Genomic DNA, 27981 nt, shown 5'->3' with positions numbered 1-27981 from the left:
ATCCTGCTAAGCGCACCACTTGTATGCATCCGCTAAGCGAGAAGAGGAGCACTAAGCCGAAATTCACTTATGCGCGCTAAGCGAGCCAGAGTTGCGCTAAGCGCGCAAGCACCAACAAGGCCACCTATTTAAGCCTGAAGTCAGAAATGGAAAGGGAGTTTGGGCTTTTCCTTGAGCTTCTGCATTTTTGGACATTTCTAGAGGGAGAAAGGTCCAAGTTCCAGAGTTTTGAGAGCTTTTGCTTTGCGAAGACTGGCAGAGAATTGAGCTTGAAGAGGAAGCCATCTTGAGAGCATGAGATGAGTCTGTGAGTGATTGTGAGGTTCTAGAGGAGGAGGATACATCCCCACTACTTTTATTTCTTCAATCCTTCATTTTTCTCTTCTCTTTGTTGTAAAGGAAGCTTCCCAGATATGGAGAGCTAAATCCTCTGTTGGTTCTTCCTTGTAAGTACTTGATGTAAATACCTTTATATCTATTTAATGATGTTTTATGTGTTCTCTGTGCTATTACTACGTCATTTCAGTGTGTTTTAGTCTTGATCACGTAGATGCATGCTTTGTTAGGATCATTCAACAGTGGAAACTGGTCTGATTCTTAGAACTTGATAGGACAGGGCTAGTTTATCATATTATCACGAGGGATCGGGGTATGATAATCTAGTTGTTTGTATGTTTGTCTTAATGCGGTTTTGGTCAAGTTTAGTCCAACAAGAGGAATCTGAGGACGATGCTTGATCATGATTAGGCTAGACTATCACGAGGGATCGGGGTTTAGCATTTCAGGAGACACCATAGAACATATGAGCATGGTTAAGTAGAGAATATCCTTATAACATCAGGCACTTAATGGGAAGACCAACACGTCGTCTACTTGTCTTTACACATCATTACTCATGTGATTTTCCTTTATAATAGTTAGTTTACATACCTATTCATAGTCCACACATATCTTTTCATACTAGACACCTATTCACTGAATATAGCTTTAGCAAGTAACACAAGTTCCCCGAGAGTTCGATACTCGGTTCTTACCGTTTTATACTACTTGCGTGATCCGTGCACTTGCCGGGCTGGACCAATGATGTACTAAGTGCCACTTCTTCTCTGGAAAAATTTATTGTAGCAGCGCTAAGCGCTCTGTCCTGAGCTAAGCCCCAGATCCATTATGGAATTGAGCTTTCATAGTTGGGCTTAGCCGCAAGATGCGCTAAGCGCCAATCCCTTACTATTTTTGAATTCTTGGAAGTGTGCATAGCTTGCTTGTTGCGCTAAGCCTGAAATACTTACTCTCTGTAAGTTGAAGCATGATTGCGCGATAAGCCTTACATCTCAGGCTAAGCACATATTGCAAAAAGTTTTGTGTTGCAGAAAGCGCTAAGCCCTAGATGCTCACTAGAATTTGAAATATCAAGTTGGGCTTAGGGCGAGGTTAGGCTAAGCGCTTGGGCTTTAAACTAAAACGTCACGTTGGCATGCTAAGCGCGGCTATGCGCTAAGCGCGCCAAACGAAAATGCTAAAATGAATTAGAACTGCCATAGGCAGTTACCTTTACACAAAACTTTTGCTTCTTTTGTTGTGCCTACCTTCTGTGTGTGTGCATTTAGCTGTTGTGCCTCAAGTACTTTTTGCATCTTCCTTGCTTCTTCTTGCATTCCATCACAATCCAAGTAAGTAGTGCTTCATTTTCATTTTCATGCTTTGAACCTTAGGATACACGATTTCTTGCTTTGTTAGCTTGCATTGCTATTTAGTTTAGGGTTTCTAGCTTTAGGGTTTGTTATTTTATGATTTAGGTTGAGTTGTAAGCCCATTAGGGGCACTACTGCAAAAAGGGGTGAGGACCTCTATGTTTCTATTTGGAAATCACAATGTGAGCCCTAAGCGTGCGTGCTACGCTTAGCCTGTTCATCGCAACTATTAAATTTTTGGATTTCCAGATGATCGCGCTAAGCGGACCATGTCGCACTAAGCGCATTCATCCCTGCTGATGAACGAAAGTGATGAACCCGTTGACCTGTCAGGCTAAGTGCCAATATGCTTCTGTTTTTCAGTCCTTTGGATAAGGCTAAGCACAGCTGCTGCGCTAAGCCCTTGTTGTGTGTCAAGGAGGTTGAGCTAAGCGCGCCCTGCTGCGCTAAGCTTAACTCTCTCACTATTTTTGAGTTTTTGTGCTTAGGCTAAGTGTGCCCTGTGTGCTAAGCCTAAAGGTCATTCTACTAAGGCTGAGCTAAGCCCAGCATGCTGCGCTAAGCCTAAACCCTCTTCTGTTTTGATAATTGTAGATTTAGGCTAAGCCCAACATGCTGCGCTAAGCCTAATCTGCAGAAAAATATTTTTTGTGTCTTTAGGCTAAGTGTGAGTCTGCTGCGCTTAGCCCATGAGTAAAATTTTATAAGGCACGCTAAGCCCAGCCTTCTGAGCTAAGCGCCCAATTCAATTTTTAGTTTTATTTTTTTGTTTTGTTGAAAATAACCCTGACTAATCTTGTTGTTAGATCTTATATTTTCAGATGGCATCAAAGAAGAGAAAGGCACCTGCCACACCTTCCCAAGTTCGATATGGCCAATCCAGGTTCACTTCTCCTAAGGCCTGGGAAAGGTACACTAACATTGTGGTACCCAGGAAGATACTCCCAGAAAGAAATGTGGTAATCTACCACACTGAGTTTGAGAGTTCAAAGAAAAATTGGAGAGAAGAAAATGGGACAAGGAGTTAACCAGTTTTGATGAAGGCAGCATTGATGTTGCCATTGTGAAAGAGTTTCTATGCTAACCTCTATGATCCCGAGGATAAATCACCTAATCAGGTGAGGGTGAGAGGCCATTTGGTGAAGTTTGATGAGGACACGCTGAATACCTTCCTGAGACCCCTGTAATCATCGAGGAGGGGGAGACATTATCAGCTTACTCTAGATTTGCACTCTTGAGGCCTGATCCTCAAGAGTTGGCTACTAAGCTTTGTATCCCAAGGAGGGGATTTGAGCTGAATACTGATGGTCAGCCTTTTAAGATCCTTAGGAAGAAATGACCACACTCGCTCAGACTTGGAGTTTTCTTTCTTACTCCAACTTGGTCCCTACCTCCCATACTTTTGACATCACACTGGATTGAGCCAAGTTGATTTATGGCATTATTATGAAGATGGACATGAATCTGGGCTATCTCATCTCCCACTGGATTTATATCATTGCCCAACATGACTCCTCTAGGCTTGGATTTCCAGGCTTAATCATAGCTTTGTGTAAAGCTAGTGGAGTCACATCAGATTCTAGATCTTTGGAGAGCCTTAGCCCTGCCATTAACTTGGCATATATAAAGAAGAACTGTTGGAATCTAGATTATCCAACAGTGACATTCAGAGGGCCGAGGAAGGCCAGGGGTAAGAGATCTGAGGCTCCCCCAACTTCAGTAGCACTAGATACTTCTTCTTCTTCTTCATCTACTTTACCAAATCCTTCCGCCCCATCCACTTTGACTCCACATCTTCCACAGTTGCCAGCCTCAGCTCCCACTCCCTTACCAGCTCCAGTTCCTCCTATAGGACCATCTTCAGTCACCTCTGAGACATTATTTTCCATGCTACAAAGTCTGCACAAAGGCCATATCATCATCATACAAAGATTGCATAGCTCTGGCCAGTAGCCAGCTATGAGTGTAGATGAGTTCCTTGCATAGGTGGCTTTGCCAGGAGTCCAGCCTTCTCCTTCTGGAGGGGGTGAGGCCTCCGCAGCCCAAGAGCCTGTGCCAGATGCAGAGGATGAGCCTATTCCTCCTGAGCCATTTATCTTTGAGACTGATCCAGTAGCTCAGGAGGAAGCAGCAGCTCAGGAGCCTATTTCTCTAGTTTATATCTCTCCAACACCCATTTCTGAGGACACCATGCCATCAGCACCAGCCATGGAGCTAGAGCAGCCCATTTTTTAGGATGTACAAGCTGCTCCAGTGCTGGATTTAAATGAAGATCAGCCACAGGATGAGCGGGATGTTTAAATTCTGTTTTGTTTTAATTTCTGCAAATCATGAACAATTTAGTTATTAGTTATTTAATTGCTTTATGTTTCAGTCATTTAAATATCAGTCATTTAAATTCCAGTTATTTTAGTGTTGATTGCTTGTACAAAAAGCTTGTTTGAACAGTGAACTGATTGATTATGATATTTAGTGGTGTGATTTCTTATGAATGAGATGTTTGCGATTGATTTGAATGAGAAATTGTATGAATTGAGTGGATGGGAATGTATAGATTTTGTTTGATCAAGCTTGCAGCCATTAGAAGAAAAAGAACATGTGTTTAGAAGTATGATTGAAAATGTTAGTCAGTGTGTCAGATTGATTGTGAAGGAATGCATTGACCGTATCCCGGTGAGAGTGTGATCCTTAAATTTTGAGAGAAACGACTATCATTTAGTACTGATTTTTGCATGAATCTTTAAAGTATGGACTGAATTCATGAATTGAGGATGATGAAGGCCATGTTTTGATTGTGATAGCTACTTAGCCTAAAAGCTGACCTTGTGCTTGAATGATGTATCCCTTGCACCCAGTTTGAGCTGAATGAATTATTGATTGACCGAACCTTGAGCCTATACAATGTTATCTCCTGATACCTTGTCTTAGGTTGTAGGAGAGCAGCATCCACAGAAAGCTTGGGTCAAAACAAATTTGTCCTAAATTTGCGGGAGTTATATGTTAATGCAAATTTGTCCCAAATTTGGGGGAGATATTGGGTAAAGAAATAAAATGGTCAAAACAGAGCAGCATATACACACTGTTTTCTAAAAAAAAACTGTAACTATAAATAAAAATGTATAAAAGTGTGTGTTGCAAATCAAATCAATGGAAGCTAAGTGCTTAAATAAAAGGCAAGTATGGGGTAGGAATAAATAAAAAAAAAAAGAAGTAAAGGTTTATCTATGGATGAATGCTCTCCTAGAATCTAAGCTTTTGAATCCTAGAAAAACCATGATTTGTTGGCAACCCAACCTCATTACAAGCCTAGAAAGTCCTTCGGATTCATTTTGTGTGTTATTTCTGTATGGTATGAGATGATATACAAAAGTTGGGACTTGTGTTAGTTGTTTATAATAGAATGAGCCTAAACACTTGAGCTTGAGTGAAACAATGACTGTGAGGCTTTGGTTGATGATTCTTTCCTTGATATCTGCCATTCTCACTAGCTTATTCAGTTGTGACTCTAATGCATATGTTCCTATCTTGTGAAAAGCAATTGATTGAAGTATTCCAAGACATTCACTTCATATGATTGAATTTCTCTATGAAGCAAACACCATTTGGATTGACCACTGTATTTTGTCACTTGAGGACAAGTGAACTGTTCTTTCTGTGTTTGAGGACATGAAAAACTGTAAATTTGGGGGAGTTTGTTAGTCGTCTTATACGACTAACTTTTGTGTAGAAAACATTTTTCAAAACTTGTATAGTTTCCCCAATTTATAGTTATTTTGTAGGGACTTGTAAATAAATCTTGTTTTATTGTTATAGTTGTCTCTAGAGTATCTCCCATGTGATTTAATGATAAAATTTGCACAATTTCATGTCAAAAGAGGCTAAAATCTTGAGGTGGTAAAGCGAGCAGTTGTGCTCAGCTCACCATTTGGGTAGCTTTGCAGAGAAGCCTAGGGTTTTTCAATTAGAGAGAGATTACTGAGCTGTAGAGTGATTGTGAGGTGATGAGAAGAGGAGGAGGGATCCCCCTTCTTGTGTAAGGAACAATTTTTCTATACTCTCAATCTCATTTTGTGTTAGGGTTTTTCTGTAATGGCTGGCTAAACACCCTTGTTGGGGATTTCTAAGGAACAAGTGATGTAATTACTTTAATATCTAATTAATTGTGTTTTATGTGTTCAATGCTTCTTTCAATGCTTAATTTCTGCATGCTATTGGTCTGATCACCCATTTGTGTGTACATTTAGGTTACTTTAGCATTGGGAAATGTATTGTTGCCTTAGAACTTGATAGAAGCAGGATTGAATAACCACATTACCAGGGATGGATTGTTAGGGTTTTGGTTTTCTGAATATGTTGTTACAATAATGTTGTTTAAGTTAAGCCTAGTCTTACAAGAGGGATCTGCGGACAAAGCTTAGGTTAAATTAGTCTAAACTTACAAGGGATTGAGGTTTAGTATTTTAGGCTACAACATAGCACACAAAAGCATGATTGATTAGAGAAATATCTTCATATGCATCAACTTGTTTGTTAGAATGACCCAACACTTTTTACCTATTTCTGTCAACTTTTATTTACTTGCGTCTATTGTTTTTACCATAGAAGTAGTTTATTTTTGTTTTAACCATCGATTATCAATGTTGTTCCAACAATGCCTTACTTCTGAATAAAACTCTGTCTAATAAGCAAGTTCCCTGAGTTCGATACTCGGATCACTCTGTTTTAATTTTAAATACTTGACGACCCGGTGCACTTTTCGGTGTTTCATTTCCCTTGAATATATTTGTTAAAAATTGGAGAAAAAGGAACCATATGGGAAATTGAACATGCAGCCACCAGATTAGGAGCTTCCATTTTAGCTTATGTGTGATGCCTTCAATCATGCACTTGGGGTTGTTTTGTCGTAGAGAGTTGACAGACTATCACTTCTCATTGCTTATGCCTCACGCACTATTGATGCAGCCCAACTCAACTACACCACCACCAAAAAAGAGCTTAGCTATTGTTTTTGAATTAGATCAATTCATATCTTATTTTCTTTGCTTCCATATTACTATTTATGTTGACTATGCAACCTTGAGGTACATGTTGAAGAAGCCGGATGCTAAACCCAGATTGATAAGGTGGATGCTTCTTCTTCAAGAGTTTGATATTGAGATACAACAGTGGTGCAGAAAACTTGGTAGTCGATCATTTGAGCAGGATTGAGGGACCTATTGATTTTCTCCTTATTAGGGATAACTTCCCTGATGAGCATTTGATTCAGTTGCATTCATCACATGTCACACCTTGGTTTGCTGACATTGTGAATTTCATTGTTGCATCCATTGTCCCACCACATGCATCTAGGTCTCAAATAGATAAACTTAATAGTGATGCAAAATACTATGTGTGGGATGATCCTTACTTATGGAGGTTTGGTAGTGACCAAGTGATCCGCATGTGTGTGCCCGATCACGAGATTCAGTCTATTGTTCAATTTTGTCATGGCACACCTACCGGTGGTCATTTTGGTCCTCAAAGGACCGCTACAATGATTATGGGTTCTATTGGTCCACCATTTTTAGAGATGCTCATCATTTTTCCATCACTTGTGAGCAGTGTCAGAGAGCGGGAAGGACCGCTACACAAAGGCATGAGATGCCCCAATAGCCCATTATTTTTTTGTTAGAATTTTTTATGTTTGGGGTATTGATGTTATGAGCCCATTTCCTGTTTCTCATGGTTTTTCATATATCTTACTTTTTGATTATGTTTCCAAGTGGGTTGAAGCTAAGGCCACCAGAACTAATGATTCTAAAGTTGTTGTGGATTTTGTGAGATCTATCATTTTTTGCAGGTTTGGTGTGCCTAAAGCCATTATTAGTGACCAGGGGAGCCACTTCTGTAACAGGTCATTGGCATCCTTGCCCAAGAAGTATGGGGTTGTGCATAGAGTTGCTACAGCTTATCATCCCCAAACTAATGGGTAAGTAAAGGTTTTTAATAGAGAGATCAAGCAAGTGTTGGAAAAGGTAGTGCAACCCAATAGGAAGGATTGAAGCAAGCTACTTGAGGAGGCTTTATGGGCCCACAGGAACCTTACCAAACACCTTTAGGGGTGTCTCCCTATAGGGTAATTTTTTGTAAGGCATGCCACCTTCTGGTGGAGATTGAGCACCATGCTTGCCGCAACCTACCTCACGACGGGACAACGAAGCAAAATAAAAGAGGTGTCTTCTATAAAAGAAAACGAGTGGGAGTCGCCACCAACATTTATTTAAGGGAAAACGTTAGAAAAACCAAAAAAAGGTCTGTGAATTTTGAAAAGAAGGGTTCAGGAGTTGTTTACACATAAGGAAGGTATTAGCACCCCACGCACCCATCACAAGGGACAACAACCTTTAATCGAGTGTGCAAAATGTGACTTCAAAATCATGTATTTTCCCCTTTTTTATTATTATTATTTTTTGAGTCGACAAGGGTGTTGCCCTTGCTTTTACGTATCCCCAAGTGCGATGAGGAAATCATACCTACATAGTTCTTTAAGTCTAAATGCATGTGTGTTAAATTGATTTTATATTTTTTGAAATATTTATTTTAATTGCGAACAAAGAGTCATTAAGGTGTTGGACCTTGAAATGAGGTTTTAAATTTTGGAAAACGGAGAGAATCGTTAAGACGTTGGACCTTAAATGATCTCGAGTGACATTTGATAAAATGAAGTTTGGTTGTGAATTGATTTCCTTTATTTGTTTTTTTTTGTTTATTAGTCTCTAGTCTTACAAAAGAAAAGAAAATGATTTCACGACACTAGTGATCGGCTAGAATTAAACCTTACAAACAAAATGAAACCAACGAAGACAGGGAGAAGATGAATAGATACATAATGTTAGAGAGGGCCCATAAGGGCACATGGATTATATTCAACTCTTGAGAAAAGAAAAGAAAAGAAAAGAAGAAAAAACTAATTGGCTGTTGTCGCAACCTACCCTTCGGCGGGAGGGCGACGCGAGACTCGCGGGATGCGTGTTCCACGAAAGGAATACGCGCGGAGTCGCCACCAACGTTTATTTGAGGAAAACGTCGGAAAAACCGGAAAAGACGAGATCTACGAACTTTTTAGTGAAAGGTTCGGGAGTTGTATTTACGCACGGGGAAGGTATTAGCACCCCACACGCCCGTCCCAAGGGACGGCAGCCTTTAATCGAATGTGCAAACATGACTTTGATTTTTATGTTCCCTTTTATGTTCTTATATCCTTTATACCCTTTTTATATTTTTTCCTTTTTTGTGGTCGACAAGGGTGTTTCCCTTTGCTCCTACGTATTCCTCAATTTGGGATGAGAAAATCAGACCTACGTAGTTCTTTTGGAACAAAGTGTTTGGTTAAGTTGTTTTTGTCTTTTTGCAAAAATATGTTTTTATTGAACAAAAGGTCATTTAAGGTGTTGGACCATTAAACGGTCTTTTGATTTTGAAAGGGGAGAAACGTTAAGGCGTTGGACCATTAACGATCGCTTGTTTTTGAAAGGAGAGAAACGTTAAGGCATTTGGACCATTAACGATCTCTTGTGGTGGTCGACAAAAGCGGGGCTTTTGCTCCTACGTATCCTCAATGAGGAACTCAGACCTACGTAGTTCTTTCTTATCAAGTGATTCTTTTTTATTTAAGTGGTGATCATTTTAAGGCGTTGGACCTTAAAAATGATCCATTTTACTTAGTGAGAAATTGAAATGACAAACTTCAAAAGCCTATTTTTGTGGACGAGCTTGACTAGGCGAGTTGATTTTAGCCTTAGCTTCACTTTAGTTATTAATCAATTCGATTAAGAATGAGAAATCCCAAAGAGAAAACGTCCGATTGATTTTCCGCTTTATTTTACTAAAAGATGTCTTTTTGATTATTATATTATTTTTTACCTCTTTTTGATTTCCAACGTGGTTACGGCACGACCGAACGGTCGGAATTTATTTTAACCGAAGTTAACGGATAATATAATTCAAACGTTCGGTGGAAATTTATTTTGTTTTTAAGTTAAGCGAGAAATGACTTAAGTAAAATGGCTTAAGCACGTCAACAGGGGGTATAAAAAGTAAACAAAACGAGAATAAAAATGCACGAAACACAATGTGGACCACTACGGGTACATAGAATGAATCGAAAAGCTTGGTTCGAGGTACTTACCCGTTGAAGATCGAAGAACGATGAAGAACGAATGAAGAACGTCGAAGAACGGTTCAAACCTTTGCGAGATTCCTCACGGAAAACGTTACGGAAACGTTTCGGAAGCGCCTCGGCTTAGATTTTCTTCACGGAAACAATTTTTCCAAGCAAATTCCAAAGAGAGAGAAGTGCCTAAAGGGCTGGGATCCTTTTCTTTTCATTTCCTCCCCTATTTATAGCAAAATAGGGGAGGTGGTTGCCGCCCAGCTCGCCCAGGCGAGCTCAGCTCGCCCAGGCGAGCAGGGTTGCTTCCTCCAGAAGCAACCGCCTTCTGGAGGAATCTTCTGGAGGGCCCAAGTGGGCCTGGGTGCTATTTGCACCCCCATTTTTACTAAGTACACCCCCCTCTGCTGTTTTTTGGTGATTCTTTTTTCGTAAAGTTACGGAAACTTACGAATTTCGTAACGATACTTGTTTTCTTTCCGTAATGTTACGGAACCTTGCGGATTACATAATCATCCCCTTTTTGACTTACGGAATGTTACGGAACCTCACTTAATTATGCAACGGTGCTTCCATTTGATTTCCGATGTGTCACGGAAACTTACGGATTGTGCATTAATATTTTTTTGGTTTTTCGGCATGTCCTGGAATTTCATAAATTGCCTAAGGATGGGTGCCAAGCACCTCACAAGGACCAAAGAATGGTCGCATGTCATCAAGCAAAGGTCCCCGGACGAAATTAGGGTATGACAGCTGTTGCACATGGTATAAGGCTAGCAAGAAAAGCAATGTAGGGAATGATCCTTAGTTGCGATTAGGTAGCACCTCGACTCCACTTTTCTTCTTTCTTCTTCCTCTCCCTTCATTTTTCTTCCTCTCTCAACTTCTTGAACCCCTAAACCCCTCCCCCAGCATGCCTATTTATAGGAAAAGGCCATTTGGGGCAGGGGAAGCTCGCCCAGGAGAGCCAATTGCTTAGCTATGAAGGTATAAGCTCACCCAAGTGAGCTGGTTACTTAAGGTTGAAGACATTTCATGGCCCATGCGAGCCAGATGCTAGCCTAGGTGAGCTTGGGCCCAAAAAATTCCATAAAATGACTATTTTTCCCATTTCCTTATGGTTTTCATTCCTGGATCCAACAATCAATTTGAGTAATCCCTCGACCTTGCGTTGCAACCGGTGTCGAACGATAAAAGCATTCCCCAGACAAAATTAGGGTCTGACGGTGCTTATTTGGCAGTGAAGGGTTGTAACATGGCATTTGATGAAGCGGGTATGGAAATAAAGCTTCAATTGCAAGAACTTGAAGAGACCCGCTTAGAAGCCCCTGAGAACTCCAAGATTTACAAAGAGAAAGTGAGTAGATTTCATGACTAGGATTCTTAGGAAGGAGTTTCGTATTGGCCAAAAAGTGCTCTTGTTTAACTCTCGCCGCAAACATATTTCCAGTAAACATCGATTAAGATGGGATGGTCCTTTTGTTATCACTAATGTTTTCCCCATGGTGCAGTTGAGATTAAAAATGAAGTTACCGGCAAAGTCTTCAAAGAGAACGGTCACCAACTCAAGCTTTTTCATTATAGCCCCCAAGTGGAGGAGGAATTTGTGGTGGACTTGTCTTTGGTCTTGCCAATTTTATGTGATGATGTGCCTTGAATGGCACTTGAGGAGTTTCCTTCCCTTTTCTTTTATATGTTGTCTCTTTGTTTGTGTCGCAACCTACCCTTCGGTGGGAGGGCGACACGTGACTCGCGGGTTCGTGTCCCACGAAAGGAATACGCGCGGAGTCGCCACCAACGTTTATTTGAGGAAAACGTCAGAAAAAACCGGAAAAGACATGATCTACGAACCCTAAGTGAAAAGTTCAGGAGTTGTATTTATGCACGGGGAAGGTATTAGCACCCCACGCATCCGTCACAAGAGACGGCAGCCTTTAATCAAATGTGCAAATATGACTTCAATTTATATTCTTTTCCCTTTTTACGTTCTTATGTCTTTTTTATGCCTTTTTATGTTTTTATCTTTTTGTGGTGGACAAGGGCGTTTCCCTTTGCTCCTACGTATTCCTCAATTGTGATGAGAAAATCAGACCTACGTAGTTCTTTTGTGAACAAAGCGTTAAGTTATCTTTTATCCTTTTTTGCAAGATATGTTTTTATTGAATGAAAGGTCATTAAAGGCGTTGGACCATTAGACAATCTTTCGATTCTTTTGAAAAGTGAGAAAACATTAAGGCATTGGACCATTAATGATTTCTTTATTTTTGAAAGAGGTAACAAAGTTACATATTGATTTTAGGCCCTTTTTTAGAGATCTACACTTAACCAATAAAAGCGGAAAAGAGCATTTCAAGGCGTTGGACCTTCGAAAATGACTTTTTTTAGGCAATGACAAAAATTTAATGAATTGATTTTAGCCTTAGTTTCACTTTGGTTATTAGTCGATTCGATTTAAGAAAGAGAAATCTAAAAGAAAAATGTTCGATTGATTTTTTATTATTTATTTTACTAAAAGATATTTTTTATTATTATATTATTATTTTACCTCTTTTTGGTTTCCAACGTGGTTACGGCATGACCGAACGGTCGGATTCCATTTTAACAGAAATTAACGGATGTTACAATTTAAATGATCGGTGGAAATTTATTTTATTTTTGATTAGGGGAGAAAATGACTTAAGTAAATGACTAAAGCACGTTGAAATTCTGATACTGAGGACAGATGTCGTACAGGATGTCACGACATCCCGCTTCAGAACATGCAGATTATATATGACAGTATGAACAGATTAAACAAGTAAATAACACAAGAGAATTGTTAACCCAGTTCGGTGCAACGTCACCTACATCTGGGGGCTACCAAGCCAGGGAGGAAATCCACTAGAATAGTATTAGTTCGAAGATCTAACAGCCACTGTATACAACCTTCTCACCTAATCACTACCCATGCAACTTCTACCTAAGAGCCACTCTTAGATATGAGAACCCCTCTCACTCCCTCCCAATCACTCACCCGTGTTTACAAACAAATCAAAGACACACCAGAGATTGCTCTCTGAACAATAGAGATCAACTCTACACACTCAGGTCCAACACTTGATGTTAGGGTAACATCAAGGTGGCTCACAAAACACTCAAGTCCCAAAACTCACAAAATAACTCTTCAATCTCGGACTTGGTAGAAAACTCGTGCAGCCTTCATGTTTATATAGCAGTGTGCGTATCTGGGCTGCAACAACTTGCGCTGGATAAGATCTATCATTCTCCTGAAAAATCTATACTTAAAGATCTAAAAGATAAAGTTTGATCTTTTAGTTTTTATCTTTAATCTTTAATCCCTGAACGAACTATTCAAGTTTGTAATTCGAACTTTAATTATCTTTTAATTCGTTCCTAAAGATAGATCGCCTAATCTGTTGCTGACTGCACATTAATCTGTTAAAGGTATAACAGATTTATGTGTCCAGTATTTTTGGGCAGGATGTCCTGGACATTGTATCCGACATCGTGGATCCTGCAGCTTCAATTCTTCATTTGACATTTTATCTTGCCTTGTGCATTGTGCAGCCCGATCTGATTCCTTGACATAATGTTAGACATCATGTGCAGCAACTCCAGCTTTCCTTCATTGTCTAAGTGCTTATGTTTTAACAAAATTTCATTATGGATGCATAAGCCAAAAGCATTCTAATGGCTTCTAATCTTGCAACAGGAGCATATGTTTCTTCATAGTCTATCCCCTCTTCTTGATTATACCCTTTTGCTACTAACCTGGCTTTATTTCTAATAATTATACCATGTTCATCTAATTTATTTCTAAAAACCCATTTTGTTCCAATGACAGGATAATTTTCAGGTTTTTCTACTAATTTCCATACCTTGTTTCTTTCAAATTGGTTTAGTTCTTCTTGCATGGCAATGATCCAATTATCATCTACTATGGCTTCTTTTATATTTTTAGGTTCAATCATAGATACAAAAGCCATATTATTGCATAAATCTTTAAGAGAATGTCTAGTTGTTACCCCTTTTGAGATATCACCAATAATGTTGTCGAGGGGATGATCTCTTGAAGTTTTCCATTCTCTTGGGAGAGCATCATTGGATTTACCTTCTTCTGGAGGATCTTCATTGTTTCCTTTGTCATTTCCTTTGGAATCTTGTTCATGAATGTTCATATGTTCTAAAGAATCTGCAATGTCATCTAGCATATTCTTTGTTGACAATATAGCATTAGATTCATCAAAGGTAACATGAATGGATTCTTCTATATTCATAGTTCTCTTATTATATATTCTATATGCTTTGCTTTGTAAAGAATATCCAAGAAAGATGCCTTCATCAGATTTTGCATCGAATTTTCCTAGATTATCTTTACCATTATTAAGTACAAAGCACTTGCAACCAAAGACATGTAGATGAGAAATATTAGGTTTTCTACAGTTAAATAACTCATATGGGGTTTTCTTTAAAATAGGTCTTATCAAGGCTCTATTCATGATGTAACATGTAGTATTGACAGCTTCAGCCCAAAAATACTTTGGAAGAGAAGTATCATTTAATAAAGTTCTTGCAATTTCTTCCAATGACCTATTTTTCCTCTCAACAACTCCATTTTGTTGAGGAGTTCTTGGTGCAGAAAAATTATGTTCAATACCATGTTCATCACAAAATAATTCAAAATCTTTATTTTCAAATTCACCCCCATGATCACTTCTAATGGATGCAATCTTGAGATTTTTCTTGTTTTGTATGACTTTAGCAAGTTTCCTAAATGCATGGAATGAATCACCTTTATGTGTAATAAATAATGTCCAAGTATATCTAGAGAAATCATCAACTATAACTAAAGCATAGTAATTTCCTCCAAAACTCATGGTTCTAGATGGACCAAATAGATCCATATGCAATAACTGTAATGGTCGAGTGGTTGAAACAACATTTTTAGATTTGAATGAGACTCTTGTTTGTTTGCCCTTTTGACAAGCATCGCATAATTTATCTTTTTCAAATTTCAATTTAGGCAAACCAACTACTAAATTTTTTGAAATTAATTTATTTAAGTGATCCATGTTTATGTGAGCAATTCTTTTATGCCATAACCATGGATCATCATCTTTACTAAGAAAGCAATGATTATTTTCTTGTTTTATGCTTAAGTCTATCATGTAAACATTATTGACTCTATGTCCTACATGCTTTATATTAATGTCATGCTTATGTTCTATAAGACATTTCTGAGAATCAAATGATACTAGATAGCCTTTGTCACATAGTTGACTAACACTAAGCAGGCTATGCTTAAGACCTTCAACAAGTAGAACATTTTCAATGGAGTTTGAAGAATTTGTACCTATTTTACCCACTCCAAGAATTCTACCTTTGTTGTTGTCACCATATGTTACATGCCCGCTTTTCTTTGGAGATATGTGTGTAAAATTTGATGCATCTCCAGTCATATGTTTTGAGCATCCGCTATCTATGTACCACTTCTTTCTCAAAGATACCTGCATAATCAAGTTTTTGACTTAGGTACCCAAATTTTATTGGGTCCTTGCATGTTAGTATAAACTGAGGATCCTTTTGGGACCCATATCATTTTAATATTACTGTAATTTTTCTTGAAGTAGCAAGTTGATATGCCATGTCCTCTTCTTCCACAGTAAAAACAAGTGATGGAATTAGAATTACATTTTTGTGTGGAAGTGGAAAAGTTTTTATAAACCTTTTGTAGTTTTTCAGATTTATACCCTAGTCCATTTTTATTTGACACATATCTTTGTTTACTTAATATAACATCTAAATTATTTCTACTATATGAAAATTTTGCAAGTGAATTTTTTAACTCTTTAATTTCTTTTACATATTTATCACAACAACTACAAGAATCTGTTATTTTCTTGTCATTAATAGTGGAGATATTAACTTTTTCATTTGTTTTAGAGATTGAAACTTCATTTCTAAGAAGATCTAATTCTTTGTTTAATTTTGAAATTTCATTTTCTAAATTTGAAATTGTTTTCTTTGATGATGAAACTAATTTTGCAAGTTTAATTGATTCTTTATGCAAATCAGCAAATGCATCTTGCAATTCATCAAAAGAAATAGATAAGTTGTTTGAAGATGTTACCTCTTCATCACTTTCGTAACTTTTTGCCATAAGGCAAAGATTTATCTCTTCATTTTCAGAATCATCAGAGGATTCCAAATCATTTTCATCCCATGTGATGTATGCTTTCTTTAGTTTCTTCTCACTATGATTTTTCTTTTCAGATTTTTCCATCTTTTTCTTGAAGATGGGACAATCAACCCTCAGATGTCCAGGTTGATTGCATTCAAAGCATTTTAGAGTAGAGGATGAATTTTCTGTCCTTCTCTTTGATTTAAAATTTGGTCGCCTCTGATTTCCTCTTACTTTAAGAAATTTGTTGAATCTTTTTACAAAGAAACTTAGATCATCATCATCATCTGCATCATTATCCTGATCACTTTCTTCTTGAATTGAGGATGATGCTTTAAGAGCAATTCCTTTCTTTTTCTTGTCATTTTCTTCATTTTGGTGCAATCTCAATAGTTCCATCTCGTGTTCCTGCAACTTACCAAATAAAGTGGCAAGAGACATGTTAGACAAATCTCTTGATTCAGAAATAGCCGTTACTTTGGGTTGCCATTCTCTACTTAAACATCTTAGCACCTTGTTTATAAGATCTTCATTTTGAAATTCTTTGCCTAAGGCTGCTAGATGATTTACTATATGTGTGAATCTCTTTTGCATACTCTGAATATTTTCATTTGTATTCATTCTAAATAATTCATACTCATGAGTTAGTGCATTTATCCTAGATCTTTTAACATCTGTAGTTCCTTCATGTGTTAATCGAAGAGTGTCCCACATTTCCTTAGCACTCTTGCAATTTGAAACTCTGAAATATTCATCCATTCCTAGGGCAGATGTTATTATGTTTTTGGCTTTTAGGTTGTATTGTACTCGTTTTCTATCCTCTTCAGACCATCTATCTCTAGGTTTTTCTATGGTTATGCTTTCACTTGATGAACTACCATCTATTGAAACTCTTTCTACTGTGGTGGGTATATAAGGCCCTATTTCAATGGCTTCCCAGATATTTAGATCTATTGCCTCGATAAAAATTTGCATTCGGGTTTTCCAGTAGTGGTAACCCTCTCCATTAAAGATTGGAGGTCTATTGATAGAATTCCCTTCTGGAAATAAGGAATTTGCTGAGGCCATCTTTTTCTTGAAGCTTCTAAACTTTGTACAAGAATGAAGCTCTGATACCACTTGTTAGACAAGTGGCCTCAGATATCTTAAGAAGGGGGGGTTGAATTAAGATATTCCAAACTTTTTCCCCTAATTAAAAATCTATCTTACTTTTTACTTAAGTTATGAATTCCCTTAATGACAATCTTCTTAAATATTAATTCAAATGAAGCAACTTGAATATGAATATAAAGCAATAATAAATAAAGGACATTAAGGGAAGAGAAAATGCAAACTCAGTTTTATACTGGTTCGGCCACACCCTTGTGCCTACGTCCAGTCCCCAAGCAACCCGCTTGAGAGTTCCACTAACTTGTAAATTCCTTTTACAAGTTCTAAACACACAAGGACAACCCTTCCTTTGTGTTTAGAGATCTTTTACAACAAGAGACTCACAGTCTCTTAATCCCTTAGAGAATGAGAAGAAGAAGAGGAACAAATCTCTCTAGAAAGAGATGGATTTTACAGATTGAGCACTCAATTAATTCCTTAATGAATTGCAATTGAATTGGCCAAGGAATTCTTAAGAGGATAAAATGAATTTGCTCTTTGAGAGGATAAACACTTTGTTGTACTGAAAATCTCTGAGCAATTTCGTGTTTAAGTCACATATATATAGACCATTGGTGGTCATGAGTAAAGCCTTTGAAAAGTTGTGACTCTTGAAATTATTTTTCTGAAATTCCTGTCTGGTAATCGATTACAGAAATTGTGTAATCGATTACAGCTTTTAAAATTTGAATTAAAACGTTTACTAACTGCTGGTAATCGATTACCAAAATTGTGTAATCGATTACAGCTTTTAAAATTTCGAATTCAAATTTTTATAGCTGTTATAAAACGTATTTGGCCACTGGTAATCGATTACATCCTCTGGTAATCGATTACCAGAGAGTAAAACCTTTGAAAAACACTTTTTATTTTAAATCACTTGGCCAAACCTTTGCTAATTCAATTAGGAATTCCCTTCCTAATATTCTAGTGATCATCTTGATGTTGTGACTTGTAATCTTGAAGTATTGTCTTGAATTTTAATCTTGAAAAGCCCATTTGCATCAATTGCAACACATCATCATGATCATCATCAAAACATCAAAGCCAATTGCATCTACAAAATGCGCTCTTCACATCCATCTGATACAGCTTGAATTTGAGGATGCAAGCTACACCAAGTAATAATCTGATGGACTCAAGTCTAGCAACAGGGGCGAAAGTTTCATCAAAGTCTACACCTTCAATCTGAGTGTAGCCTTGAGCAACAAGTCTGGCCTTGTTTCTGGTTATAACACCTTCTTCATTGGTTTTGTTCTTGAAGATCCACTTGGTGCCAATCACATTAGTTCCCTCGGGTCTAGGAACTAGCTCCCAAACTTCGTTCCTTTTGAATTGCTCCAATTCTTCTTGCATAGCATTGATCCAGAACTCATCAGTCAGTGCCTCTTTCACATTCTTTGGCTCAGTTTTGGAGACAAAGCATGAATTGGAGACAATCTCAAACTCCCTTGATCTTGTAGTGACTCCTCTGTTTGGATCTCCTATAATCAGCTCCTTGGGGTGCATCTTCTGGATTCTAATGGAAGGACTCTTGTCAGGTTGATTGATGTTTGGTTCATCTGTAGCAGAATCAGAGTTTTCTGCATTTTCTGCATTTTCTGCACTTTTAGCTGTATCTGCTACATTGTCTCCCGATGTTCTGACATCGTCTTCGACATCCTTCTTTCTTGCTGGAGTTAGATCATCAACAACCACATTGATGGATTCCATCACAGTTCTGGTTCTGGAATTGAATACTCTATATGCTCTGCTGTTTGTAGAGTATCCCAAGAATATTCCTGCATCACTCTTGGGATCCATCTTTCTCCTTTGCTCTCTATCTGCCAAAATGTAACATGGACTTCCAAAGATGTGGAAGTGCTTGACAGTTGGCTTCCTCCCTTTCCAGATTTCATACAGTGTGGTTGGAGTCCCTCTTCTAAGTGTGACTCTGTTGTGGATATAGCATGCTGTGTTCATGGCTTCAGCCCAGAAATTATAGGGAAGTTCTTTGGCATGAAGCATGACCCTAGCAGCTTCTTGCAAAGTCCTGTTTTTCCTTTCAACTATGCCATTTTGTTGTGGTGTGATGGCTGCAGAGAACTCATGAGTGATGCCTTCAGATGTGCAGAATTCAGTAAACTTGCTGTTTTCAAACTCTCTGCCATGGTCACTCCTAATTCTCTTGATGACACAGTCTTTTTCTCTTTGAAGTCTTAGACTCAACTCTTTGAATACTTCAAAGGTGTCTGATTTCTCTCTAATAAAGTTGACCCAGGTAAATCTGGAGAAATCATCCACAACAACATAGGCATACCTCTTTCCTCCAAGGCTTTCAACTTGCATAGGCCCCATCAAGTCCATGTGAAGTAGTTCCAGCACCCTGGAAGTGGTCTGATGTTGAAGCTTCTGGTGGGACATCTTGACTTGCTTTCCAATCTGACATTCACCACAGATTCTGCCTTCTTCTATTTTCAGATTGGGAATGCCTCTAACAGCACCTTTGTCAATGATATTCTTCATGCCTCTTAAGTGCAGATGTCCAAATCTTTGATGCCATATTTTGACTTCATCTTCTTTGGAGGATGGACATGTGGAGGAGTAACTGGTTTCTTGAGGTGTCCATAGGTAGCAGTTGTCCTTTGATCTGCTGCCCTTCATTAGAACTTCATTCTTCTCATTTGTCACCAAGCATTCTGACTTTGTGAAGTTTACATTGAATCCTTCATCACACAACTGACTGATGCTGATCAAGTTTGCAGTCAGTCCCTTCACCAGCAGTACTTTGTTCAGACTAGGAAGTCCATCATGGACTAGCTTTCCCATTCCAGTGATCTTTCCTTTAGAGCCATCTCCAAATGTCACATAGCTAGTGGAGCAAGGTTCAATGTTCACCAGGAATTCTTTAACTCCTGTCATGTGTCTGGAACAGCCGCTATCTAGGTACCAATCTTCCTTAGCTGATGCTCTAAGTGAAGTATGAACAACAAGACTAACAATCTTGTGTTTTGGAACCCACACCATCTTTCTTCCGCTGCTGCTATTTTGAGTTCCATGACGTGGATGGCCATGTAGATGATAACAAAAAGGCTTTATGTGACCATACTTGCCACAGTAGTGACACCTCCACTTCTTTCTGTTGCTCTTTTTCTGCTGCGTTCCATGATGTCGAGACCGATGTTGTGACATCGAGGCTCCAGTGCTGTTTTTGGCAGGAACAAATTCTGTCATGGTTGATCTGCCAGCAGATTTATGATTAAATCCAAGTCCTCTCTGGTTTCCAACATTCTTTCCAAGCTGTAGCACCTCATCAAGCATATCTGAGCCTTTATTCAGCATCTTTATTGATTTTGTCATGTTTTCCAGTTTAGAGTTCAGAAAACCAATTTCTCCTTTAAGCTCAGAGATTTCCTCTTCATGTGCCTCCTTCTCAGCCTCCAGATTTGCAATGATCTTCTTCAGTTGTGCTTCTTGCTGAAGAATCTTCTCACTTTTGATGCATAGTTCTCTATAGGATATAGCAAGCTCATCAAAAGTGATTTCAACATCAATATCACTTGAATCTTCATCAGATTCAAATATCCCAGTGAGTGCATTCACATCTCTGTCAGAATCACTTTCTTGTTCACTCTCTGTATCATCAGACCAACATACAGAAAGTCCTTTCCTCTGCTTCTTGAGATGGGTGGGACATTCAGCTTTGATGTGTCCGTAGCCTTCACACCCATGGTATTGAATTCCTTTGCTGGGCTTTTCATCTGACATCTTCTGGTGTGCACTACCTTTCCTGATGTCGAAAGGGATGTTCCGGACATGTGGTTTCTGCCTCCTGTCCATTCTTTTCAGCACTTTGTTGAACTGTTTTCCAAGGAGCACAACTGCGTTAGTCAGACCTTCATCAGTATCCAGGTCATACTCATCTTCTTCTCCTTCATCATTGGACACGAACGCCAGGCTCTTGCTCTTCTTTTCAGTCCTATCCGAGAGTCCCAGCTCAAAGGTTTGAAGGGAACCAATGAGTTCATCTACTCTCATGTTGCAAATGTCTTGGGCCTCCTCTATTGCAGTGACTTTCATGTCAAATCTCTTAGGCAAAGATCTGAGGATCTTTCTCACCAGCTTTTCATCTGTCATCCTTTCTCCCAAGGCAGTGCAAGCATTGGCAATTTCAAGAATGTTCATGTGGAAGTCATGAATGCATTCTTCCTCCTTCATCTTCAGATTTTCGAATTTTGTAGCCAATAGTTGCAATCTGGACATCTTCACTTTGGAGGTTCCTTCATGAGTGATTTTCAGAATCTCCCATGCATCCTTGGCAACTGTGCATGTGTTGATCAATCTGAAGATATTCTTGTCAACTCCATTGAATAGGGCATTCAAGGCTTTGGAGTTTCCAAGTGCCAATTCGTCTTCTTCTTTTGTCCAGCCTTCTTCTGGCTTCAATTCATCAGTGGGCTTTCCTTCTGTGTCCAGCATCTTGGGATGTTCCTAGCCTTTGATGACAGCTTTCCAGGTTCTGCTATCCAGTGATTTGAGGAAGGCCACCATCCTTGCTTTCCAGTATTCATAGTTGGTTCCATCCAGAATTGGTGGTCTGTTCACTGGTCCTCCTTCTTTCTCCATGTTCATCAGAATTTATCTCCCTAGATCTCACTCAGTGATTTAGAGTGCCCGCTCTGATACCAATTGAAATTCTGATACTGAGGACAGATGTCGTACAGGATGTCACGACATCCCGCTTCAGAACATGCAGATTATATATGACAGTATGAACAGATTAAACAAGTAAATAACACAAGAGAATTGTTAACCCAGTTCGGTGCAACGTCACCTACATCTGGGGGCTACCAAGCCAGGGAGGAAATCCACTAGAATAGTATTAGTTCGAAGATCTAACAGCCACTGTATACAACCTTCTCACCTAATCACTACCCATGCAACTTCTACCTAAGAGCCACTCTTAGATATGAGAACCCCTCTCACTCCCTCCCAATCACTCACCCGTGTTTACAAACAAATCAAAGACACACCAGAGATTGCTCTCTGAACAATAGAGATCAACTCTACACACTCAGGTCCAACACTTGATGTTAGGGTAACATCAAGGTGGCTCACAAAACACTCAAGTCCCAAAACTCACAAAATAACTCTTCAATCTCGGACTTGGTAGAAAACTCGTGCAGCCTTCATGTTTATATAGCAGTGTGCGTATCTGGGCTGCAACAACTTGCGCTGGATAAGATCTATCATTCTCCTGAAAAATCTGCACTTAAAGATCTAAAAGATAAAGTTTGATCTTTTAGTTTTTATCTTTAATCTTTAATCCCTGAACGAACTATTCAAGTTTGTAATTCGAACTTTAATTATCTTTTAATTCGTTCCTAAAGATAGATCGCCTAATCTGTTGCTGACTGCACATTAATCTGTTAAAGGTATAACAGATTTATGTGTCCAGTATTTTCGGGCAGGATGTCCTGGACATTGTATCCGACATCGTGGATCCTGCAGCTTCAATTCTTCATTTGACATTTTATCTTGCCTTGTGCATTGTGCAGCCCGATCTGATTCCTTGACATAATGTTAGACATCATGTGCAGCAACTCCAGCTTTCCTTCATTGTCTAAGTGCTTATGTTTTAACAAAATTTTAGCCAATCTTTTAAGACTCAGTAAAGCTAAGCACTAACACACGTCAAAAGGGCGTACGGAAAGTAAATGAAATGAAAATAAAAGCACGTGAAACAAATGAGGACCACTAAAGGTACATAGAATGAATTGAAAAGTTCGATTTTGGGAACTTACCGGTTGAAGACCGAAGAACAAACGAAGAACGTCGAAGAACGGTTGAAAATCTTCGTGAAATCACCCACGAAAACGTTACGGAAGCGCCTCGGCTTGGATTTTCTTCACGGAAACAATTTTTCTCACTAATTTTAAGTGAATCTCAGATACCAGGAGGGTTGAACCTTTTTGTTCTTCCCTCCTTCCCCTATTTATAGGAAAATGAAGGAGATGCTTGCCACCCAGCTCGCCCAGGCGAGCTAGGTTGCTTCCTCCAGAAGCAACCGCCTTTTGGAGGAACATCCTGGAAGGCTCAAGTGGGCCTGGTTGTTATTTGAACCCCCATTTTTACTAAATACACCCCCTGCCTTGTTTTGGTGATTCTTTTTCTGTAAAGTTACGGAAACTTACGAATTTCGTAACAATACATGTTTTCTTTCCGTAATGTTGCGAAACCTTACGGATTACGTAATCATCCCTTTTTTGCCTTCCAGAACGTTACGGAACTTTACAGATTGCACACTAACACTTTCTTTTAATTTCCGGCATGTCACGAAACTTCACGGATTGTGCTATGACGCTTTTCTTTTGGCTTCCGGCATGTCTCGGAACTTCACAAATTGCCTAACGATGGGTGCCAAATACCTCGAAGTGGTCAAATGAGGGTCACATCCCAACAACGGATGGTCCCCGGAAGAAATTAGGGTATGAAAGTTGCCCCTCTTTACTTGTCTTTTATTGGAGATAAAATGGAAGTGAAGATAAGACACTAATTTCGTTCGAGCGAAACACCATTTAGCCAGTGAACCTCCCTGCCAGCGGAACCTGCAAAAATTTGAAAATGATCAGTACCGACACATCATCTTGATACTGTCGAATTTGTTCCTCTTGGTTCATACAAGACGCAGAATGACCATAATTTGTCTCTACGTGTTGTTGGACACGATCGAGCCTGAGCGGCAAGACACAGAATGACAATAATTTGTCTCTGCGTGCCACCAAACACGATCGCCTCTGGATGGCGAAAAGGTGCGCGGAATGACCATAATTTGTCTCTGCTCACCTCTCGACTTACTGTCCCCGAATGACAAAGGGTGCAAAATCTGTCTCTGCGCGTTTATCACTCAACTTGCTGTTCCTGAATGATAAAGGGCGCAAAATTCGTCTATGCGCGTTTACCACTTGACTCGCTGCTCCTGAATGATAAAGGGCGCAGAATCTGTCTCTGCGCGTTTACCACCCAACTTGTTGTTCCTGAATGATAAAGGGCGCAAAATTTGTCTCTGCGCGTTTACCACCCAACTTGCTATTCCTGAATGATAAAGGAAGCAGGATTCGTCTATGCGTGTTTATCCACTCAGCTTGCTGCTCTTGAATGATAAAGGGCATCGAATTCGTCTATGCGCGTTTATCACCCAATTTCCGAAATCTGAATGGCAAAGGGCGCAAAATTCGTCTATGCGCGTTTACCACTCGACTCGCTGCTCCTGAATGATAAAGGGCGCAAAATCTTTCTTTGCGCATTTATCACTCAACCTGTTGTTCCTGAATGATAAAGGGCGCAGAATTCGTCTATGCGCATTTAACATTCGACTCGCTGCTCCTGAATGATAAAGGGCGCATAATCTGTCACTGCGCATTTACCACCCAACTTTTGTGCGGATAACCACATGTCATCGGGCCTGCCGCCTCTGGATGACAAAAGGCGCAGAAGACGACGTTAGTCTCTGCGTGCTATCATGCTTTGAGTCTTATAGATAGCAAAAGAAAGTGCGGGACCAAATGGTTCCCGCATGTCATCGGGCCCGCAGCCTCTCGATGGCAAAAGGCGCAAAAGACGATGTTAGTCTCTGCGTGCTATCATGCTTTGAGTCTTATAGATAGCAAAAGTATTTTAAAAGTGCGGGACCAAATGGTTCCCGCATGTCATCGGGCCCGCCGCCTCTGAATGACAAAAGGCGCAGAAGACGATGTTAGTCTCTGCGTGCTATCATGCTTTGAGTCTTATAGATAGCAAAAGAAAGTGCGGGACCAAATGGTTCCCGCATGTCATCGGGCCCGCCGCCTCTGGATGACAAAAGGTGCAGAAGACGACGTTAGTCTCTGCGTGCTATCATGCTTTGAGTCTTATAGATAACAAAAGAAAGTGTGGGACCAAATGGTTCCCGCATGTCATCGGGCCCGCCGCCTCTGGATGACAAAAGGCGCAGAAGACGACGTTAGTCTTTGCGTGCTATCATGCTTTGAGTCTTATAGATAGCAAAAAGGTGTGGGACCAAATGGTTCCCGCATTTCATCGGGCCTGCCGCCTCCGGATGACAAAAGGTGCAGAAGACGACGTTAGTCTCTATGTGCTATAATGCTTTCAGTCTTAGAGATAGCAAAAGAAAGTGCGGGACCAAATGGTTCTCACATGTCATCGGGCCCGCCGCCTCTGGATGACAAAAGGCACAGAAGACAACGTTAGTCTCTGCATGCTATCATGCTTTGAGTCTTAGAGATAGCAAAAAGTTTATACGGATAACCACTTGGGTATTTCCGCCTGTCACATGACTCCAAGGTCAGTATGACAGAGATTGTGGGGCGGCCGACAAAAGCGAGGCTCTTGCTCCTACGTATCCTCAATGAGGAACTCAGACCTACGTAGCTCTGGATAACTTGTGAGACTAAAAATAGTCTTAGTGTTTTCTTTACTAAATGCGGACATGCTTTAGTAAAGAGACAAAACTTCCAACTGATCAGAGCAACATATTTTTGTGGATGAAAAACAATGTGTCTATCGGGGAAGGAGAGTATACAGATGAAATCTTCTCATAACCATAAATGAAATTTTGGATGTTAGCATTTCGCTTCTAAATGAGCATTTAGAGGAAACACTGGGTTCAACAAAAATAGAAGAAAATCACTCAAAGTGTATCAATCTCACACGGGTAAGTGTTTCATCCTAATTCTGAACCGTAGATATGCCATGACTTGATTTTGCAAATTATTTCCTATCAAATCAAAGATTATATGCGTGATCATGGATCAATAGGACTTTTTCTTGGGAATGGTGTTTATTTGGTGGGAACTTTGGCTTTGAGTGTTTTTGACTTTTTCCTTTTCTGTTTTTGTTTTGTGTGAGGTGAACAAGTCACTGACGCACAAGATTTAGGTTGGCAATCAAAGGGAGAGGACCACTTTAGGTTGTGGTTTCCTTTCTTTTCATGTTTACTTTGGTGACAATTCCGTATTGTTCAGATATTGTCTGGTCCAAAGACCTTTCTGTATATTTCTTTTGTTTTCTTCCGATCTTTGATCGGGAATTTTCTTTCCTTTTTTGCTTTCTCCCACTCTTTGATTGGGAATTTTCTCTTTTTGTTTTCTGCCGCTCTTCGATTGGGAATTTTCTTTCTTTTTTTGCTTCCTTCTGTTCTTTTGATTGGGAATTTCCTTTCTTTTTTTTGTTTCCTTGCTCTCTTTTCCTTTTTATCATGTGTTTATTTCTTTTCCTTGTTTGTTTTTGTTTTTTTTCTTTTCATGAGGTATTTTGCTACCTAAACATGTGTATATTTTTGTGAGGTATTTTTGCTATATACATGCATATCCAAGGTATCTTGCTACCTAAACATACATATATATGTTTTGTGAGATATTTTTGCTATATACATGCATATCCAAGGTATCTTTCTACCTAAACATACACACACACACACACACACACACACACACACACACACATATATATATATATATATATATATTGTGAAGTATTTTTTTGTTACATACATGCATATCCAAGGTATCTTTCTACCTAAGCATACATATATATATTTTGTGAAGTATTTTTTTGTTACATACATGCATATCCAAGGTATCTTTCTACCTAAACATACATATATATATATATTTTGTGAGGTATGACTACCTTCTGAGCTTGTGCTTGTTTTATTTAAATTCCCAGGATCCTGAGCAACTAGGTGTGTCCTACTATGACTTGAGAAACAATGGTGATCAAATAACAAGCAGAGATTTAAAAGGTACTAGGTTGCCTCCTAGTAGCGCTTCTTTAACGTCTTGAGCTGGACGCCTTATGACTTGTCGGTCACGGACCTAGTACTTTGCTTATCTTTGGCTTTGGACTTGGTCGCCTGCTGGTCAGCCATGGGTACTAGGCAACACACTAACCTTTTTGTGGATGAACTGAGGGGCTTTGGAGGTGGCGACGGTGCGTCTGTTGTCCGATGCCGGCCATCCCCAGGCTACTGTGGTGTCTTGCCCTGCGCCTGCCTGGGGGCGCAGTACTTCTTGATGAAAGTTCGATTAGTAGGGGGCTTGATGACCTTGCTGGGGGCGACAGACACTCTGTGGAACTAACAGAGGCCCGTAATCAAAGTTGGAAACCCCAAGACCATGTTGGACTTCTTCGGGTCCACTGGGTGTCTTACGGGCGCGATCCCTGCAAACAATAGATGACATCAGAAATCAGTTGAGCGATGTGCATACTTACCTATGTCATGATGGCGTGACCTTGCCAGGGAGTACGGACACCCTGTAGGACTGATAGAGGCCCGTAACCAAAGCTGGAGACCCCAGGGCCCTGTTGGACTTCTTCGGGTCCACTGGGAGTCTTGTGGGCGCGACCCCAACTGATACTTCCGCAGGGGGAGATCGACATTACGGTCGCTGGGCAGAATGTTGCTAAGTAGCAATGTTATACATATCTGTGTAAGAGTGGTCATGTTGGTGCGCACGATCCGCACTTGTCTCTTTGCAGTGGCACGGGTGAAATCTTGCCCTGGTATGCATAGTAGCTACGTGAAAGCCTCCCTCTCTGGTTGTATTCGCACAATTGGTCGTCCTCCAATATCAGGGGGTGGCCCAGAAACTGATAAAAGGAAACTACTGGCCCCTTAACTAGGAGCGCGAGTCTCGGTTAAGCATTTAAGGGCAGAGGACCTTAAATTATCTTAAGGTGTGGATATGGAGCCCACTGAAAGTGAGGACGCTTAGCCCTCTAAAGGCGAGGGCGTGCAGCCCTCTAAAGTTCAGGATGTGTCGCCTTTTGAA

Source organism: Glycine soja, chromosome 19 (assembly GCF_004193775.1).
Source record: "Glycine soja cultivar W05 chromosome 19, ASM419377v2, whole genome shotgun sequence".
NCBI classification, from domain to species: Eukaryota; Viridiplantae; Streptophyta; class Magnoliopsida; order Fabales; family Fabaceae; genus Glycine; species Glycine soja.
Note: the sequence above shows the minus strand (reverse complement) of the source record.